The sequence below is a fragment of the Podarcis erhardii genome (assembly GCF_964252035.2).
Source record: "Podarcis erhardii genome assembly, chromosome: 6".
NCBI lineage: Eukaryota > Metazoa > Chordata > Lepidosauria > Squamata > Lacertidae > Podarcis > Podarcis erhardii.
Window position 1 is genome coordinate 19,643,068 of NC_138510.1, and position 21,419 is coordinate 19,664,486.

Below are 21,419 nucleotides of genomic sequence, written 5' to 3' on the forward strand. Positions count from 1 at the left end.
GAGACAAGGCAGCCACTGCTGCTACTCCTCCTCCTTGTTCACTCCCTGATCGCCCCAGGCGTTAGCCATGTGGCAGACCTGGAGCCCTGATCGATTGGAGCAAGTTGAAAAACGGGTGTGGGTCACAGGACTAAGAGGCCCCTGCCATTATTCCCGGGGGGGGGGGGAGGTTTGGCCCATAGCTGTCAACTTTCAGATTTCAAAATAAGGGATCAACAGCCTTGAAAATAAGGGACCAGCAGCCTCACCTGTCCCGGGGACAGTCTACGGGATATCTAACAATCTGGGATAGCAGTGGGAAGCAGCGGGAAACGGCGCTGGAATAAGGGAATTTCCTGAAAAAAAATGGGAAGGTTGACAGCTATGGTTTGGCCTGGATGGGTGCGTTTATCTTGCCATGGACATTTTAGCACTGCATGCCAGTCTGTATAATTAATTTTTCCTTCAGGCAAATTAAAATAATAAATACCAGCGCTTTGACTCACAGCTATTAAAGACACTGGAGTCTTCATTGTTTTCAGATATTGGCAGCCGTACCAGAACTGGCAAACTGCGCTCCAGAACTACAAGAGGGGACAGGCTCTAGAACAAGGGCTGCTTTCACCTTGACTTTAAAATTGCACATATTCAAGCCATCCTGGGGGTAGTTTGAAAACTGTTTAACTTCTGCTTTAAAAAATCCTTTGGGATCCTTCCCCTCTGAGATCCACGGAACTCTATTACCCGTGTTTCTTGTTTGAGAGCAGCCACTGACACAGGTTTAAATATGCGCGGCAGACATTCCCAAGCTATCAAAGCCAGTCTGGAGACTGCATACTAATTTTGCAGTGTCTGATCCTTCCTGCGTGGTTTCAGCATCCACAAAATTAGCATCTGTCATCGGTAGGGCATCTGAGTTACATGCAGAAGGTCCCAGATTCAGTCTCTACGTAGGACTGGGTAAGACCCCTGCCAGAAACCTTGGAGAATTGCTGTTATTCAGAAAAGACAAGGCTGTGCTAGATGGACCGAAGGTCTAATTCAGTATAAGGCAGCATCCCATATTTGGGAGCTCCTGAGAAGATATGACCTCTGGTACCCCATTTAAATGGTGCTGAATTGCCAACCATGCTTGCAAAGGAACAGTTGGGACACCTGACATCATCACATGATATCAGGCGAGGGATAGATGAATGGGAGCTCCGGAAGGGATGCAACCCAGCAGCACAGCTTGCATGTAAACTGTGCCTGCAAAGGAACCACCACAAGTGAGATTTGGCACCAAATGCATGCAGTGAAACAGCTGAGTCAGGGTGGGGTGATGTCGGGTAGCTGACAGGTGGATGGTGGAACCATCAGAAGAGAATCCCTGAGTGAGCTCCTCTTGCATCCATACTTTTCATGCCCGGTCAAATATTTCTTTTACCAAGAGCAAAATAGTTTGTTGTTGTTTAGTTGTTTAGTCGTGTCTGACTCTTTGTGACCCCATGGACCAGAGCACGCCAGGCACTCCAGGCCTCCTGCAGTTTGGTCAAACTCATGCTGGTAGCTTCGAGAATACTGTCCAACCATCTCGTCCTCTGCTGTCCCCTTCTGCTTGTGCCCTCCATCTTTCCCAACATCAGGGTCTTTTCCAGGGAGTCTTCTTTTCTCATGAGGTGGCCAAAGTATTGGAGCCTCAGCTTCAGGATCTGTCCTTCCAGTGAGCACTCAGAGCTGATTTCCTTCAGAATGGAGAGGTTTGATCTTCTTGCAGTCCATGGGGCTCTCAAGAGTCTCCTCCAGCACCATAATTCAAAAGCATCAATTCTTCGGTGATCAGCTTTCTTTATGATCCAACTCTCACTTCCATACTACTACTGCTACTACTACTACTACTACTAATAATAATTTATTATTTATTATTTATACCCCGTCCATCTGGCTGAGTTTCCCCAGCCACTCTGGGCGGCTCCCAATAAAGTGTTAAAAACAATACAGCATTAAATATTAAAAACTTCCCTAAACTTATCCAAAACTGCTACTCTAGGGGAAGTAAGAGCACATGCAAAGCCACCCAGAGTGACTTTCCCAAAAAGACCCAATAAACTTCAAGAGAGAGAGAGAGAAGAAAATATTGTTGGCAGAGATATGTACACGTGTGTGTGTGTGTGTGTGTGTGTGTGTGTGTGTGTGTAGAAAATGAAATGTTTTGCTTTACAAAAGACGAGTTGGCAAATAGCCATGGAGAAGCTGGTGATTAGACCTGGAAAACATGAAATCTTAAATTCTAGGCTCTAGGGTTTCGCTTAGGTCTACATTGCCATATAAGAACACATCCTCCCTTCAGGCCTGGCTTCAGGTGGGGTGTTTATGGTGGCATTTAAAACCATCATTAACGTTTATTTTTCCTTGGCTAAGGAAAAAGCCTCCCCTATATCAATTTAAATGCCGCAAATGCTTGGGTGGAAATTTAGCTAATCCCAATATTAACCGGCTGCATTGCTTCACAGATGTCCTTAAATGAAGCCAGAACAATTTTGCCTAAGCAGCAATCGAGATTTACCATACCGCCCCGGGATTTGTGTAAAAATTAGGATTAAACGCATTTCCCCACCCAGGCTAAAGAGGGGGTGAATGCCTGCATGAAACATCAAGCAGGGCTCCTATGTCTTTAAGGGAGAACACCAGCAAACATTGCTTCTCCTGTGTACCTGAGAGGATGTGATAGACCCATGGTCAGGATCTCCATTTAAAAACAACAACAAAAAGCTAATCAGCAGCTGGACACATTTGCTTGGAAAATAGGGGAGAGATGGTGTTTTACCCTTTTTGCCTATACCGTTTTCCTGGTCTGTATCCCTCTCCCCAAAGCTACTATGCAGTTCCGATTTGGAAAAACATGGCAGGAATCCTGCAGAACTAATAGAAACTTATGGGGAAGAGAGAGAGAGAGAATGAGAGAGAGAGAGAGAGAGAGAGAGAGAGAGAGAGAGAGAGAGAGAGAGATTTAGATTGTGTTCTGTTTCTTCATTCTGTGCAACAACTGAAAACTTAGGAAAACTGACCTATACCTGATTTGTCAACTTCACTATCTTTCCTTCCCACTTCTATGCAGATCCAGCCTTCAGCCTCCCTTGTGCTTCTAGCAATGCACTGGTAGCATTGGTATCCTGCTCTCTGCCCAATTCATAAACTTATTATTAATTCACCAGAGTGGGTGTCCACCGGGAACATGATGGAAGAAAGGTGAGATAAAATGCAAAGCGGGGGGAACCTTATTATTATTGCAGCACTAGCGAGGCCTGCAGTGTAATAGAAGATAAAATGGCAAATCCCTGCCTCAAGGTGCTTCAATGGCCCACAAACATGATGGTGGATCCATTGGCCCTGAAAACACCCCCTATAGCAATGTTGACCTCATGTAACCATTCCTCAGTCAGACAGAGTATAGACCCATTGAAATTAATGGACCTACGTTAATCGGGTCCATAAATTTCAATAGGTCTACTCTGAGCAGGACATTGGATGCAACCCTAGGGGTTGGAAATGGGTGGCTTGGGTAGAGACCCAGTGTGGTGTAGTGGTTAAGAGCGGTAGACGCGTAATCTGGGGAACCGGGTTCGCGTCTCCGCTCCTCCACCTGCAGCTGCTGGGTGACCCTGGGCTAGTCACACTTCTCTGAAGTCTCTCAGCCCCACTCACCTCACAGAGTGTTTGTTGTGGGGGAGGAAGGGAAAGGAGAATGTTGGCCGCTTTGAGACTCCTTCGGGTAGTGATAAAGCGGGATATCAAATCCTTTCTTGACTGCTTGGTGTCATCAGCTCTCCTGCCTCCTTTACCGAGCCCACAAAGGGGTGCGTGTGAGCAACCAAAGTAGCAATGGGACTTGGAATTAAGCCATTTGGATGGGTGATGGATAGTGCTTTGGTCCACTTTGGTCCTCTTCCTTCAGAAAAAAATGGGGCATGTGTGTGGGCAACTTCTTCAGCCACATTCACACCCATACATTTAAAGCACTCTTATACCACTTTAATATTCATGGAGAATCCTGGGAACCATAGTTTGTTAGGGTGCTGGTCAGTGCGGGTTAGCACCCTTAACCAACCACAGCTCCCAGAATTCTTTGGAGAAAGCCATGACTTTTAAAGTGGGATAAGAGTATTTTCGACGTACAGTGTGGGTGGGACCTTCCTCGCTCTCTTGGAAACTCTCTCAAAAGCCACTTATAATTCATTTCCCCTCCACTTTCCAAAAGTACTCATGTCCCTAGCCAATTTTGGAGCCTCTGCTTTCTGAGCGTGTCTAGTATGCTATTACCCTAACTGTGAAACAAAGTCAGGCCATCCCTCAATGTGTGTGTGGAGGGGTACCTCTCTTTATCAAGGCATGTCAACTGATGGCATTCTGCTGCTTCTGGAAGCCACTGGCCATACTCAGTTCCCTTTCAGCTGTTTGTGGGGGTGCTGATCTTCTTTAATGTTTTAAAACTTCTGCATACCTTGGATTTCACCTGAGTTTGCTGATAGCTCCCTCTTGGTTCTCAGAGAACATGTTTTGGTTGACTCCAGTCCTGTTTCTACTCAACCACCTGAGTTCACTGTAAGGGGGAAGTAGAATCTGTAACGCTGTGTCCTCACCTCTTAGCAGGGCTGTTCCTCTTCAGATTGCCAGTCAGCCACCTCCTTCCCAAGAGACTCTTTTCCATCCCTCCCCCTGGTTTCTTGGTTTATGCAAATCTTTGGGTTTCCTTGAGCATCTCTTGTTTCTCCACGGCCTAGTTTGGGCTGCTGGCCTGTCGGTGCTCACCACCTGAGTTCATTATGAAGAGGAGTGATGATCTACTGTAGCTTCAACGACTGCAATACTCTATTTTATAGCTTAAATAATAAACAAACTTCCTGGATTCTGTACATCTCAGAAATTCTCTTCCATATGTGCAAAATAGCTTCATTTCATTATGCCATTCGACAAACAGAGCACACAGTTCGCTGTCCCTAGTTTATCCCTAAATTCACCATGGAGAGTTGTTATTGTCCAGAATTCAGCTCCTTCCCCCAAGTCACTAAAAGTCAAACCATTAAATGGGCGGTGGGGGTGGATATGCATATTGTCTAGTCATCTAGTGCAGCCACTTACACATTTCTGGAAGGAGAGGAAAGGCATCAAAAGGGCAAAACAGGGCACAGATTTGTGTGTGCCGGTTTATAGGTACAGATACAAATGGAAAAGCAATTAGTGCAATCATTAGTCTAATTTAAATAAAATTGCAATACATTGCATCACAGGAGGGAACACTGTAACCAGGTGATCTTTGTGCCGGCCTGCTCAGTTCCACTGTCAAAGTGCTGCTGTTGATGGGCAACTTCAAGGACCAATCTGCTCTCCTGTGTGGTGGTTCCTTAGCTTTCAACTGGAGTTGGGCTACACAGAAGCTCCTTGCATCTGGTGCTCAGATTAAGAGGGGAGAGTAGAAATTAAGCTCATATAAAACCCACAAGTTCTATCTCATGATTTCCCTCTAATTTTACCAAAATCTCTCTCACACACACCAAGAGAAACCTGCACACCCCTTTGCCTTTGAAAAACGTTCGGCTGTTAACGAAATGTGGGCTGAGCTGTGCCATGTCCCATTTTGCATGTCACTGGGGGTGGCAGAATGCAACTTTTCTTTCCTTATTTGCATGGAGAGAATCTGCCATCTGAGCAGGCCTTGCATGTGGCATGCCATGTTCGATACTCCTGGGATGGCAGCTAGCCATGATAGCACGGCTAATTTCAGTCCTTGCCCAGCCCATGAAACTCACCTCACCCAGAACTTGTTTAAACTTCTCCAGCTGTTCTTGGCATGTGCTGAGATTTCATAAAGTTGATGCCATCAACTCCCACACATGGAACGAGAGACAGAGAGAGAAAGCACATCCACATGGGGCCTAATTTAGGGTAAGAAGAGGCCGTTTTCGTGTGTGAGAGAGGAAAAGCAAAAGCGTAATATACTTCCCTCCAGCCCTTCTTAATAGTTAAAATTGCTAAACAGACACGACTAAACAGACACGACTAAACGACTAAACAACAAAAACTGAAAGAGGCGCAACATGCGACAGCCTTCTCAGCATGGACAGTTCAAAGACATTTCTTGACTTAAGTGGTACTTTAGAAAGAAACTCCCAATAATTCAACCTCTTCCCTGAGAGCTAGACCTGGAATGATACATAATTTGCTGGCTTTTATTGAAAGTCTCACTGTTTTCTTTGTGGTGGTGGGGGGGGTGATGTTTACTTACAGCTGTTGCAACAGCTGATGTCACAACATTTGTGACTTTCACAAAGAGAGGTATCTACTTCTTGTCCTTGAGGCTGCATAGAATCATAGAACTGTAGAAGACTTGGAAGGGATCCAAGGGTCATCTAGTCCAACCCCCTGCAATGAAGGAATCTCAGCCGAAGCATCCGTGACAGATGGCCCTCCAACCTCTGCTAAAAAAAACCCTCAAAGGAAGGAGAGTCCACAACCTCCCGAGAGAGACCATTCCACTGCTGAACAGCTCTTACTGCCAGAAAGTTCTTTCTGATATTTATTCAAAATCTCCTTTCTTGCAACTTGATGCCATTGGTTTGGGTCCTACGCTCCAGAGCAGGAGAAAACCAGCTTGCTCCATCTTCTATAGGGCAGCCCTTTAGATACAGGGGTACCTCGGGTTACATACACTTCAGGTTACATACGCTTCAGGTTACAGACTCCGCTAACCCAGAAATATTACCTCGGGTTAAGAACTTTGCTTCAGGATGAGAACAGAAATCGTGCTCCGGCAGTGCGGCAGCAGCAGGAGGCCCCATTAGCTAAAGTGGTGCTTCAGGTTAAGAACAGTTTCAGGTTAAGAACAGACCTCCAGAAAGAATTAAGTACTTAACCCAAGGTACCACTGTATTTGAAGATAGCTACTTTCAGTCTCTTCTTTCTAGGTTAAACATACTCAATTCCCTCAACTGTTCCTCATAAGGCTTGGTTTCCAGACCCTTGATCATCTTGGTCGCCTTCCTCTGCACATATTCCAGCTTATCAATATCCTTCTTAAATTGTGGTGCCCAGAACTGGACACAGGACTCCAGGTGTGGTCTGACCAAGACAGAATAGAGTAGTATTCTTACTTCCCTTGATCTGGACACAATACTTCTGTTGGTGCAGCCAGGAATAGCATTAGCTTCTTTTTTTCTGCTGCATCACACTGTTGACTCATGTTAAGCCTGTGGTCCACTAAGACCCCTAGATCCTTTTCACACGTACTGCTGGCAAGCCAGGTGTCCCCCATCTTTGTGCAGCTGGTTCTTCCTGCCTAAGTGCAGAACCTTACATTTGTCCCTATTGAAATTCATATTGTTAGTTTGGGCCCAGTTCTCTTGTAAGCCTGAGCTGATTCTGAGCTTTGGCCTGCCCGAGCTTCTCACTGCAACTGTTGGCTACTTGTGTATACTGTTCCTTCATGACTTCTCCTTTCTCCCATTTCTTATAAATCCCCTTCTTACATCTCAGCTCATCTGTAAGCTCCTTATGCAGCCACATTCTTGAGCTCCGATGGATGGAGAGCAGTGTGTGAGTATGTGTAGAACCTAGCCTACTGTACAAAGGTAACATTTGCATGCCTCGCTCCACCCACTTTCATCTCTGGCCCTGCTCACCACTGACATGTGGCCTCCTGAAGGGTGTGCAGCCCTTGAGCTGAAAAAGTTTCCCTGCCCCCTGCTCTGAGTCAGGCCCATCATTAGGGTCCAAATGTGACCACATTCCAACTGAATTATCAAGCTAGCTCCATTTCTGAGAAGAGCTGGGGGCAACAGAAGAGGAAGGTTCTTGCCTCCAGGCCTTGCTTGTGGACGTCCTGGAGATGTCCAGTCAGCCACTATGGGATGCTGGACTGGAGAGAGGGCTTTCCTTATATCCTTGCACTGCTATATGTTGCATTAAGCAGCTACTAGTCAGCTTGGGTGCTTGTTTTCACAGCTGGATTTTGTAGGGAGGGGAGATGCCTGTTCCGGTGGTTTTTCTTAGGCACAGCAAGGCAACCTAGGAAGTCTAGTTCAGGCTATTAGTCCATCTACCTTTGTCTACTCTCAGGCATATTGGCAAGGCAGCTACAGCAATGGTGCGCCTCTCCAAGAGGATATGGGAGAATGTGACGCTAACATCCAAAACCAAGAGGAATGGCTACCAGGCTTGAGTGTTGAGCATGCTGCTTTATGGAAGTGAGTCCAACCACCAGGAGCAACGCCTCAAGGTCTTCCACACATGTCAGGAAGATGTTGGGCATCACATGGCAGGACATAGTCTCAAACAAAGAGGTGCTCTCCCAAGTCCACATTCTCAGCATGTTCACACTCCTGTCTTAGCAATGTCTACTCTGGCTTAGACATGTCCACATAATGGAAGCTTGCAGGGTCCAAAAGGACCTGCTGGCTTCAGGAACCAGGCCTGTTGGATGACCAGTTCTTCACGTCTGCAAACACAAAGGCTGACAACATCAACCCCGCCGTGTGGGAATCCCTTGCAGATGACCGTAGTGCCTGGAGAGAGGCAGTCAGGTCACGTATCCATAGCAGTGACCAAAGGAGGAATGACCCTGGGAGAAGTGCAGAGAGAAGAAACATGTCTCTCCCATATTGGTCTCTACAGCCACAGCAGGTGCTGCAACCTTCTAACGGTTTAACTTCACCCCCAATAGTGCACTCTTCCATTGTCTCTCAAGACACAGAGGCCAACAAGCCCATGAGATAATATTGCAGGAGGTTGACCCTTTGGGTCCCTTCCAACTCTATGATTCTGTGATTTCTCTACTAGTCTCATTGGTCACCTTCACACAATACATTCAAAGCTTCCCCCAAAAGATCCAGAGAGCTACAATGCCCAGCACCCTTTACACAAAACTACAGTTCCCAGGATTCTTTGGAGGAAGCCATGTGCTTTAAATGGACTTTGAATATCTGGTGTGAATTTTACCTGGTACGGAGCAAAAACAAGGGTCTTGTAAGCACAGTCATGTAAGGGAAGAGGGTGAAGTCACCAGGTATGAAGCACAGACGTTACATCTTGTCTTGGTGCTTTGGCATTGAAAAATTAAGCAGAATCTCACGATGAGGAACTGGCTGCCTTTTCTGTACACATGTAACTTCAAGTGTTAGCTCCAGTTTTTTTCCAGGGAGGTGGGGCCCTTGGACAATACATCCTCTAGGCTCCCCCTCGCTGAGTCTACCTCCCCATTGCAGCAAGCCCATGGGATCTTGCCAATGTTGAGGTATGTGCAGATGCCCAACCATGCTTTGACGCCATGCGATGTACACACATATGTACACCCTGAACATGGGAGCTGCCTCCTTTGCAATGCATTTTGCTGGAGGTGCTGCCTGATTTATGACAACACGTGTTCCAGTCAATACAGCACTCCAATCTGCATCATGAGTGATACAATGAAAGACTGAATTCCAGAAGTCATATCCTCTAAGTTTGGTAATTAAAAAGTGGGGCACAAACACTGGCAGATCCTGGGATGTGCGGCAGATTGTGCCCTCCCTATGCACGCACACATTGTCCAGATACTAGTGGATGATGGTGCCAAAACTGAGAAAAAACTGGCAACTTGCCCCACTGAGCAACGAAAGGATCCGTCCATTAAAGGGTGCCTGGTTCTTTGCCTCACAGGCCTGGATGCCACACATCAAAGAGTCTTTCGCACTTTCTCAACCACCTTGTGGCTAGCTAGATTCCACACTGTTGAGCCCTATTTTAATTGGCTTTTGATCTGCACTTGCCAAAATAGTTTTTGGGGTGGTTTTTGTTTGGGTTACATACACTTCAGGTTACATATGCTTCAGGTTACAGACTCCGCTAACCCAGAAATAGTGCTTCAGGTTAAGAACTTTGCTTCAGGATGAGAACAGAAATCGCACGGCGGCGGTGCAGCAGCAGCGGGAGGCCCCATTAGCTAAAGTGGTGCTTCAGGTTAAGAACAGTTTCAGGTTAAGTAAAGACCTCTGGAACGAATTAAGTACTTAACCCGAGGTACCACTGTATATGCATTTCTGCAGCCACCCCTCCTAATGAAGCACCATTATTCCCTCACTTCTAATGGCATCTGCAGCTAAAAATCTAAGCTTTGCTTGCTTCCGCCCCATGACCTCCAGCAGCTCACTCTCCTTCCTTGGGAAAAAATAATTCTCATCAGGTGACATTGGGCTGGTTAAGGGCAAGAGAGCTGAATTCTCCCATTTGTTTGTGGGTAAACAAGCACTCCCAAGGACACAGGGATATGGAAGCTCAGAATGGTGATGGCAAGTTTGAGGAAGTTATTATGTACTAGCATAGCACATGCATTCCTGCTTTTAAAGGACCGTGCATGTACACTCCATTGGAACAAGACACTTTAGGCATGAGCAAGCCTGGCGCTTAACTTAATACTCGAAGGCCCTGCAGATTGCTACAGGCTACCCTCTTTCTGGCTTCACTTCTGCTTCTGGTTATCTTCTCCTAAGGCACGCGCTCTTTCAAACGCAGATATGAGCTCCCCGGATTCCCAACAGTGCTCAGCATTCAGGAAGTGCTATGTGCCAATGCAGAGCGCAAGGTAAAAACCACAGGGTGAGCTGCGAGTTGAAAGTCTCTGCAGCACAGAGTCTCCTCCCCCCCACCCGCCCCACTCCATTTCTCCTTAAGGGCAGTGCTGCAAAAGGCGGCCGTATACCCAGAGACCCCAAACGGCAAGAGGACAGGGAGGAAGACAAAGCTGGGCGCTCTGAGCCACCTGCCAAGATGACCACATGAAAAGCTCAGAAAAGGCACGCCGGTGTATCTTAAAGTTTGCCGGAACCTGCCATTAGAAATAGTGGCTGCAGGAGAAGGTAGGTTGCATCAAACAGAGCCTGAATTGTGAAACAGGCTCTCAGGCTCTGTGTGTGGCCAGCATGGAGGTTCTTGCCTTGTGTGTGAGACATGGGCACCTCCCATCAAAAGGGTGGTGAGCATAGAAAGGAGGAGAGCTGTGCGACTGATTTATAAAACCATACAGCTGGAAGCGACTAGCAGCTTTCTCTTTATTATTTCCCACATTAATTATTGTAATGCTCCTCAGGCTGCTTCAGGTCTTAAGCATTTTCCAGCCGGCCTTGAGCATTTCCTCACACAAGGTTGCCAGCTCCAGGATGGAGAAGGAAGGCCTTGGCAGAGTGTCCTCCCCCCCTCCCCCCTTGCGCTGACCTGGCAGGGATAGAAGTGGGCACCAGTAGCACTTGCAGTCAGTGCTTGGTGGTTTTTTGGAGCCACCATTTTAATTTTTCGGAGAGTACCCAATGTCCTGTGGCTCTGGGGCATGGCAGGATAATTAAACAGGCTGGCACGGGTGGTGCAGGGCAGGGCAGCATGATGGTGGGCCCTGCCAGCAGTAAATATTTATATCTGGCCTTTCCATGAATCAGGCCCAAGGTGACTAGCAATTACATAGATTTAATAATAATAATAATAATCAAAATAATAATAATCAAAATAATAATAATCAAAATAATAATAATCAAAATAATTCAAAACACCAAACGATCACATTCCAAAACAAAACCAATAAACAAGTGGGCTTAGACCACAGCACAAGAGCAGATAAATGTTTAAAGCAGTGTTTCCCAAATTTTGGTCTCCCGCTGTTTTTGGACTACAACTCCTATCATCCCTAGCTAACAGGAACAACAGTCAGGGATGGTAGGAACTGTAGTCCAAAAACAGCTGGAGACCCAAGTTTGGGAAACACTGGTCTAAACAATAGCAAGACCATTAAAACATATAATCTCAACAGAACAAAAGCCTGTCTGAACAGGAAGGAGAAAGCCATCTGCACTATCTGTGGCTGGGCGTGAATGCCCTGGACTACGGCGGCCATTTTGTAACTGGTAAAGACCCCCGCAGCAGCCCTTTTGTGGTGATGGCCACAAATATGCCCAGAAAGTTTCAGAACCCATGCTTTAGGGACTTCAAGAACCACTGCCAAACCACTAAGTGTTTGCACACACCTCAAACATTTGCCTTTAAATGAGCCGAGACTCGCCGTAGTCTAGAATCAGCAGGTCGCAAGGCATTAAATATAGTTTCTGAGTTTCGCTCTTTTAACATGACAAAATAAAAACAGACCATTTGCAGGTGGCATGTTTATTGCTTGAATTTCAAACGGTTAACATTAGCATTTGTTAATTTTGCTGCAAAACTTGAACAACCGGTTGCTCAAGAGGTTAGGCACTTTAACACAGATTTCTTTGGAAGCGAGCTAAGAAATTTGGGCAAAGACACATGCCAGACTTCTTTCCAATAATAATGGTGACGGCGGCAATTGCCCTGTTTGGCTCCACATGAAATCAGGAGTTGCCTGGAATCTTGTGGCCAAGAGTTCTTAGAGGGAAGTATGGGAGGAGGAGAGGGATATTTCCTGCTACGGCAGGTGAGATGAAGAGAGCAGACAAAGTCATGGGATGAATAATGAAGCAGAAGAAACTGGTTGCATCATCACCCACTTCCCATCTTTGTTCTGGGCTAGGCTTGTAAGGAAGGGCTGTAGCTCAGTGGTGGAACAAAGACTTTGGAAGCAGAAGGTCCCAGATTCCATCCCCAACATCTTCAGGGAGGGCTGGAAAAGACTCGCTGACTGAAATACCAGTCAGTGTCAACTATACGGACCTAGATGGCCTGCCATGCTATAAGGTAGCTTCTCAGGCAACAACAGTGTGCATTGCGGTGCTGTTTGTCCAGCCCTGACATCTCATCCCAGCCCCGACCAGGAATGCAGCAGCAATGTCCATACACTCCAACATTTCTCTGGTGAAAATAGGGACATCCTATCCCATACCCTCCAACATTTCTCCAATGGAAATAGAGATGTCCAGTGCTGTTTTTCTAGAAAAAGAGGTGCCAGAACTCACCATGAATGCCTCCATTGTTCTCTTATAATGGCAATGGCGCCCACCTGAGAGGTGCCGGAACTGAGTTCTGAGGTGTTCCAGCTTAAAAAAAGCCCTGGAGATATCCTTTTCCACACCCTCCAACATTTCTCCAATGAAAATAGGGGTGTCCTAAGGAAAAGCGGGACATTCCAGAATCAAATCAGAGACCGGGATGGCTTCTGCAAATCCAGAACTGTCGCAGGGAAATAGGGGCACTTCGAGGGTCTGAAAACCATGTCAGGGGGCTGGTTCTGCCTCATAGCAGTCACTGCTACCCTTTGGTATGACCCAACAAGTCCATCCTCAAAAGACACCGTAAGCTTTGAGAAGCCTCCTCTTTCTGCTATTCCTACCTGGGGCTTAACACACAAGAAAGTTGCCAGGCATCAGGTGGACCAAACATAGGACCGTTGAATTGCCTTTGGCTTTTTGGACGCTCAAGAGCTGTACAGCCTGTTTTGTGCAGGGAAGCCACAGTGTCGCAGGGGTTCATTTAGAGGGAAATTGCTCAAGTGGCCCCCAACTATTAGCTGGGCACCTTTTGTAAAATCACTGTGGTGTAGAAATTTGTGTCAGACTGGGACCTGGGAGACCTGGGTGCAGATCCCTGCTCGGCCTGAAAGCTTGCTGGGTCACCTTGACCAGTCACTGCCTCTCGATCTAACCGGTCTTTTAGGGTTCTTAGGAAGAGAGGGAGACCCCATGTATGCCACCTTGAGCACCTTGGAGAAAATGGTGAGAAATAAATGCAATGCAAGAAATTAATAAAAATTTGTGTACACACAAACATGCATGCACGAACGCGCACACATACATACAGCATGTGGCTTTCGATGCAGAGTACAGGTGGGTGGGAAGGGCCAAGTCATGTCTGTTGCCCATTGAAGGGCAGGATTGCCAGATTTTTATTTTAAAACCCCTTTGCGATCATGACAGGAGCAGAGCCTAGTCAGGTAGAATCAGGAAAATAACGATTCCAGGAATTAGCAAGGAGAAGTGTGCAACATGCAAACAACAACAACAACTTTCCTGCTATTGCTTCTGCTGCCCAGTGCAACTGACCATAAAAGCTGTTAGGGATGTGGCTTTCTAGTGAACAGGCCACAGACCAGCCCTCCCACCCATTAGTTCGTAGCTGTGTTGCCAAGTACAATAGTAAATAATAGGGTAGATCTGGTTTAAGACCCACTTCAAGAACTGGAACAACCTGGACTCAATTCAGGCCCCAAACTAAATCAGGGGACTTGTGCAGCCCTAAGTTTAATTAGGATTTTAATTAATGCATGTGTGGAGCGGCAGGAAACAAGCACTGACCAGACGCACAGGTTACATGGCCACATTCATCCCCATTATGGTGAAATATGTATTATATTTCTGTTTATTACAATTATTTCTAAATCTGTGCCTCTACATATACATTACTGTATGCTAATTTTATGCAAATCTGTATCCTCCGTTTTGGTGACACATTTCCTGGTTTGGCTGATGCATACATGGGCACCTTGCCTGTGGGCCATGAACCTGGTGGAGAACCTGGTGGAGTCTGCTAGGTCATCAACAGAGCCAGGCAAAATTTGGAGCTTCCTTTCTTTGTTGGTTTAAAATATTTATTGCCCACTCTTCATTACAACAGCAATCCGAGAACAACAAACCGTCCAATTTTTTCAGGTCAAAAACCAGGGTGTGTGTCTTCCAGGAAGTGCTCCCAGCATAGCTGTCAAGCGTCCCTTATTTGAAGGGACAGTCCCTTATTCCAGCGCCATGTCCCACTGCTGTCCCTTATTGATGGATGTCCCTTAAATGTCCCTTAAATGATGTCCCTTAAATTTCAAAGGAAGCAGCTCCTCTCCCTCCCTCCCTGTCGGCCAGGGAGGAGGGAAGCTCCAACTGTGTTGCTTGGCTGTGTTGCTCACCCAATAAGGAGTCTAACAATGACTGGGGGGTGGAGCTTGCATGCCTTGTGTGTGGCTAGTTAATGCAAGCTGAGGAGGTTTTTGAATGCTGGGCGCCATTTTGTTGCATGTGCTGCTGCAAACTTTGCAGTGCAAAGCCAGGCCGGGGAGCCATCTTAAGTTGAGGCTGCATAGGCCTTGTGGTGCATGTGATTCAGATTCTATTCAGTTGAACCTCTGGTTACAAAGTTGGTTGGACAGTGTTCTCGAAGCTACCCAGCATGAGTTTGACCAGACTGCAGGAGGACAGGAAGACTGGAGTGCCTGGAACAGGTGAGGCTGCAGGTCCCTTATTTTGGCTGCTGGTCCCTTATTTTCAAGGCTGTTGGTCCCTTATTTTCAAATCTGTAAGTTGACAGCTATGGCTCCCAGGCGAGTCATGTGACCTGTGCTGCAATCTTGCAGTGAAAAATGCGTTTTGTTCAGGGGGCGGTCCTGCATGGTGGCCAAAAACACATGTTTTTGGATGCTGCATGAGATCACAGCCCTGGAAAAGTGCTTTGGGGGGGGGGACAGGACCAGAGTGCAGCACAAGATGACAGCACTCAAAATGGCCGCCGTAATCTCACAGGCTTTCCCATTTTTTCCGGGACACTTGGCAGGTATGGAACAAGTTACATAAAAGGTGAAAGTACACATATATAATAAAATGGTAGCCAAATCACCCTCACAGTGGGTTTCTGGATAGCACCCAGCAACAGAGATCTGTTGGCTGTGGCACCACCAAGAAAGAATTGCCCACAGAAAGACCACTATATGAAAGAAGGTGCTCCTTCAAGGAGCAAGACCCTGATTTATACAGATCCATATAAGGGCTTATCCACACTCAGCTTTAGCCCCACTCTTTCCAAGCACACGGCTGCAAATTAAAGTTCTGTGTCTGAGAAGTTTGGGGAGAGGGGTTGCCCCTGAGCTTTCTCTGCGAAAACATGTTTTTTAGAGCTCAGTCAGAGCTAACGTTAATTTGGGTTAATGTGACATTTGCTCCGATTGAGCACTAGAGAGCAGGTTTTTGTGGGGGAAGCTCTAGCGGGGGGAAGGGAACTCAGACACAGAGATTTAAAGTGCAGACCTGGAATAAGGTAAGTGTGGAAAAGCCCTTCAGTCAACCTTGGATGTGACTCAACAGCAAATCAGCAGCCAGTGCAGTTTAAAATTTTGCTGGCTTCCCTCTAAAATAGCAGGCACCACATATGTAAATGAGAGGCCTATCAACGGCTATTCTTGTGTTAGATAAGCAAAACGTCTTCAGCTCTACCTGGTTGGCTTCTGTGAATGGCAGAAAGGATCTTTTGATGTTTTGATGTCACTATTGGATGAAGCATGGCTTCAATAGTTAGTGCAGTAAAAAAAAAAGTAATGGACAGGGTGGTGGTTGAGAAAGAGGAGGAGGTTTGAGGGCACAGGGAAGTTGTCGCTGTGTAAATGCAACAACAAGGGCGCCCTATTGGCTCCACCCCTCCTGCCGCCTTGCCCCTCCCATTCTCCCTTCCGGTAAGCAGCAGTGGTTCAGCCATTGAGAGGTCAAGTAAGTGCCTACATCATCTGCTGCTGGTAAAAAAATGCCAACTGCTTAGTCAAACATACACAAAATCTAGGAAGGAGTCCAGAGGAAGTACATCAGGCAAGATGTGGATAGCTTTCCAAAAAAGTGTCACTTGGAAAAATTCCTAAAAGGTTCCACTTCTTTGTTCCTTCACAGGGAGACCACCTCACACTTTAAGGATTGTTGGAAACATCTCCCACTTCCAGGCGGGAACACACACTTGCCCTAAAATCCAAAAGCCACTCCTGTTGACCCCAAATTGTGCAGTGACAAGCCTGCACCACATTTTTTAAAAACGCTCCCTGTGTTTTGCAATCATGGCCGCTGCTCAGCTTCCATGGAGTGTACCAACCATCTCATATCTGCAAAACCATAAAAGACATTTTTTAAAAAAAAAATGTATATATATATTTTTTGGTCCTGGAAGATGGGGGCCGATTTCACCCAAAAAGAAAGCAGCTCCTCCCAATGAATAAATCAATAAATCAAATAACTAAATAATATAGGAATCACTAATCAAGCAGAAGGACTTTAGCTCGGTGGCACAGCTTATGCTTTGCATGAAGAAGATCCCAGGTTCAGGAAGAGGTGGGAGGGACCCTTATCTGAAGCCCCAGAGAGCCACTATGAGTCTGTGCTGATCTAGATAGACCAGTGGTCTGATTTGCTACAAGGCAGCTTCCTAGGTCCCCAACCTTGTTAGCTGTATATTTTACAAAGAGGGTAGGCTAGCCATGTATTTATTTATTTTTGCATTTACCTACAAAGCTCTAAGAAGTGCACTTGAATGGTGGTGATTCAAATGATGAGGCACTCTTCACCCTGATAGTTGCTATGAGACTTGATTTCAGAGACTCTGCCCGGCACATCTGGGCTCATAGTGCAAGGCACAGGGCAAACAGAGAGTAAATGGCCAACCTTTTCCCCAGTACGCTCATCTCTTTTCTAAGTATTCAACTTCTTATCTGTTGACAGAAATAGTTAATGATTATAGACCAGGTCAGTCTGACCCACACAATCTTCCCAGAGCATTTGGGAGTACGCCATGTTTCACGGAGCCACAGGAATGCAAAATGCATCTAGAAAAGCGTTTTAAGGTAATGCAAGTGGCCGGGTGAGCCAGGAGGACCCTTATGTGGCAGTGGAAACGGCTGTAGCCCTTCAGACTGCAGGTGAGACCTCACACCCCACCAGGATGGATCTGGAGGACAGGGGCAATTGCAAGAAGACCCTCGGCTTGGCTGGAATGTAGGGCCATAATGAGGCTCCTCCTCTCCCAGAATGGTCTTACTCAGAGGGCATTCCACCTGGTCACTGTAATATTCACAAGTTGGCTCTGGAACCATGTTTTGCAGTGTGGGTTGTTCCTCGTTGCTAGCTGTGCATTTTTCCAGAAAGCTTGCCATACCCTACAACATTCCTCAGGTGAAAACAGGGACATTGGTCCGCTCGTGCCCAGCTGACCCTATTTTCTTGCCATTGTCCCCCACCCACCCACCACAGAGCATTTCCTATCAGAAAAAGTGCCGCCACCACTTCACCAATGGGACACAGCACAACACCCCTTCCACCGTGTTGAGAAAACCCCTTAATCCTGATTTTATTTTATTTTATTCTTTGGTAGATTGACAAAAAAGAAAAACACGCAGCAATAAATACATTTTAAAAAGGGGCGAGATGAGATGCAGACGCACAAATATGTACTCTTTGCGATCCTCTCCTCTTTCCCTTTCTTCGTGACCAGGGTGGGCCTGCCCTCTGCCTGCCCCTCAGAAATGGTATGTCACTCAAGGCTGGGCCTCAGCACCAGCAACCTCTCTTCCTCCTTGCCTGCTCTCCAGCAGCTGCTACAAGCTGCTCAAGGGAGGAGGCCGACAGCAGTGGCCATGGAGAGGCCACGGAGAGGCAACAGGATGCTCCTTCGCAACTGCCACCATTGGTCGGGACAAGCGCCATCTCATCCTCCTCCCTGAGCTGGGCAGTGGCAGCACTGGCAGGGAAAATGGGGGCATTCTGGGATCCAAGCTGGGATAGCTTTCAGAATTCTAGGACTGTACCTGGAAAATCAGGACACTTTGAGGCTATGAGCTGCACACCAGCTCCCTCCCTCCTTCTAGCTTTCCATAGTGGGGGTTCCCATAAACCCCTCTAAAGTGTAGGTGGGTGAATCATGACTCAGAGTTTAAGGGCCAATGTTGTTGTTGTTTAGTCGTGTCTGACTCTTCATGACCCCATGGACCAGAGCACGCCAGGCACTCCTGTCTTCCACTGCCTCCCGCAGTTTGGTCAAACTCATGCTGGTAGCTTCCAACCATCTCATCCTCTGTTGTCCCCTTCTCCTTGTGCCCTCCATCTTTCCCAACATCAGGGTCTTTTCCAGGGAGTCTTCTCTTCTCATGAAGTGGCCAAAGTATTGGAGCCTCAGCTTCTTCCAGTGAGCACTCAGGGCTGATTTCCTTCAGAATGGATAGGTTTGATCTTCCTGCTGTCCATGGGACTCTCAAGAGTCTCCTCCAGCACCATAATTCAAAAGCATCAATTCTTCGGTGATCAGCCTTCTTTATGGTCCAGCTCTCACTTCCATACATCACTACTGGGAGAACCATAGCTTTAACTATATATCCCCTTCATGGATCACTGCCTTGCCGTGGTGACCTGGAGCAGGAACCGGCAAGCCACTCCAGTATCCCTGTCAAGAAAACTCAATGGACAAAGACAACAGGCATATAAAAGTTATGACGCTGGAAGATAAGCCCCTCAGGTCAGAAGGCGTCCAACATGCTACTGAGGAAGAGCGGAGGACAAGTACAAGTAGATGCAGAGCTGATGAAGCAGCTGGGCCAAAGCCAAAAGGTCCCTCAGTTGCGGATATGCCTGGAAGTGAAAGGAAAGTCCAATACTGTAAAGAAAGGGCCAATGGCAGAGGCCCAAATCCTGAGATGTTCTGTGATTGGGTGTCATGTATCAAATTGGAACACAGGGGCTCAGAATCCTTAGTCCAACTGAAGCTCAGGCAAACACTGACCCCTGAATACACAACACCCTCCATGTGCCAAAGGAATGCATGGTTGCAGGGTCATGCCATTCAGACCTGCCACCAAGGGTACTAACCGCATCTGCCACCACTGCCACATTCCCCTGATGTCCAGGCACTCCATGGATGTTGGAGCGGAATAGTACAGATGTTCTCTGGTGCAGCTTTGAGGTCTCCTTATGAGGAAGAACCCTGACTGGGCCTAGGAAATGCAGCTATCCCCAGTCCTACACTGCAAATATAAAACCATCACAACATCGAGTGGGCTCCTTCCTCATTGTGTGCTGTTTTTGTTTATTTCACAGTTTTTTACACGGGGGAGAATTGAAAGATTCTCCCACGATCTGACGATTGGCAGAGGTTGTGTGTGTTGGCATTTGCCCGCCAAACCTTTGCCTGCAGGCCTGCAGGAGTTTTGTAGCATGGATAGGGCCTGGATATGCATATAAACTCATGCACAATCAGAAGGATCTCTACCACCATTAAATTTATCATTCCAGTAAAGAGCAAACAAACAGTTTTTCTACAAAAACCTGTTTGAGCTTCCCCCTCCCTCATCCCCTCTCCTTAACTGAACCAACCACAATTATTTTTCTGGCGAATGTTGTCAAGACAAGATAGGACATGCTATTTCCTGCCAAGACCTGGTCTTCTTCAAAAAAATTATTTTGTTTGTTAATAATGTGGTTTAGATGGGGGAGATTAGGGCTGAGTGAGGCATCTCAGATAAAAGATGACAATGAAACGACCAAACCTCCACCCAAAATTTCAATCAAATTTCCTCAGCTTCAAACGGGATTAAGTTCACTTTTCCTGATTGTTTGTTTATTGTACAATGAAGATTTCCCTCGGAGATATATGAGTATTTTATTAGTTAATGTTTGTGAAGTGCTTTCAAGAGGTGTGATAGCACTAAAAACCCTGTGGTTTGAAAGCATTATCCCTTTAGTGCCGTAACAGAGTTGTGGTTCGAGTCTATTTTATAAACGAAAGAAATATGCCTGCTAGTATATCTGTTAACAACACTGAAATGAATAATCCACTTACATCTTATATTTGGGTAATAAGAGTCAGTTTTTGAACTTCACACGTTATTCACAGCACCACCCAGTCCCTGTAGAGCTTTAGACCTAAAACCAGATTAAATTTGGTGAGAAAATCTCCTACAGCAGAATGATCTCCTACAGCAGAAAATCTCCCACAGCAGAATGATCTCCCACCTTGAGACCAGCAAGCATAGCCTCTACCTGCACGAATCCTTAGTGAGCCTCTGTCAGTGTAAACAGTACTGGGAAAGGTGGTTGTTGCATTAAATTAGTCCCAACTGACTCTGCCTTCATAAATTGTAATAGCTCCCACACAAGAGCTATTTGGTGTGGGCTGTGGCTGGCTAGAGATTGCATTTACTGGCAATGGTGCAACTGCAAATCCTGAAGTGAAGATGCTCACCAGGACAGCATGCATAGCCACACCCCTCAGGCAAGTCATGATGCCCCCAGGCTTGACGCCCCCAGAGTAGAGTCTGGAGGTGGTGGACTCTCCTTCCTTGGAGGTGTTTAAGCAGAGGTTGGATGGCCATCTGTCGTGTATGCTTTAGCTGAGATTCCTGCACTGCAGGGGGTTGGACCAGATGACCCCCGGGGTCCCTTCCAGCTTTCAGATTCTATGATTCTATTCAATTTGGATTCCTGATTGTGGGGAGCATTGCGAGTCCGTTAAGGTGAATGTGCACACAAGTTAACTAGTTTCTGGAAACTGTGGGTTGGGAGAAAGCTTTTGTGCTTGGGTCCTTCACAGAGGAGAAGGCTATCAACAGCTACCAGAATTTCCTTTTTTATATACATATATACATTTTAATTGATTTTTTAACATATCAGTTCCAACAGTCATACAACATAACTTCTCATCTTATACAATAGTTTAGACTTCCATCAGCACCTCTGATGATTTCCCATTCTTTATCACTT

The 21,419-nt window shown here is 46.5% G+C and overlaps 1 long non-coding RNA gene across 1 annotated transcript; it reads right to left on the reverse strand.

Annotated features, from left to right (window-relative positions):
• Nucleotides 1-16,937: 16,937 nt before the first annotated feature.
• Nucleotides 16,938-21,097, reverse strand: LOC309344115. Its single transcript, XR_014157626.1, has 3 exons — nt 20,673-21,097; nt 20,500-20,582; nt 16,938-17,383 (listed from the first exon to the last, which is right to left on the reverse strand). It is a non-coding gene; the product is annotated as an uncharacterized lncRNA (long non-coding RNA).
• Between the last annotated feature and the right edge of the window lie 322 nt (nt 21,098-21,419).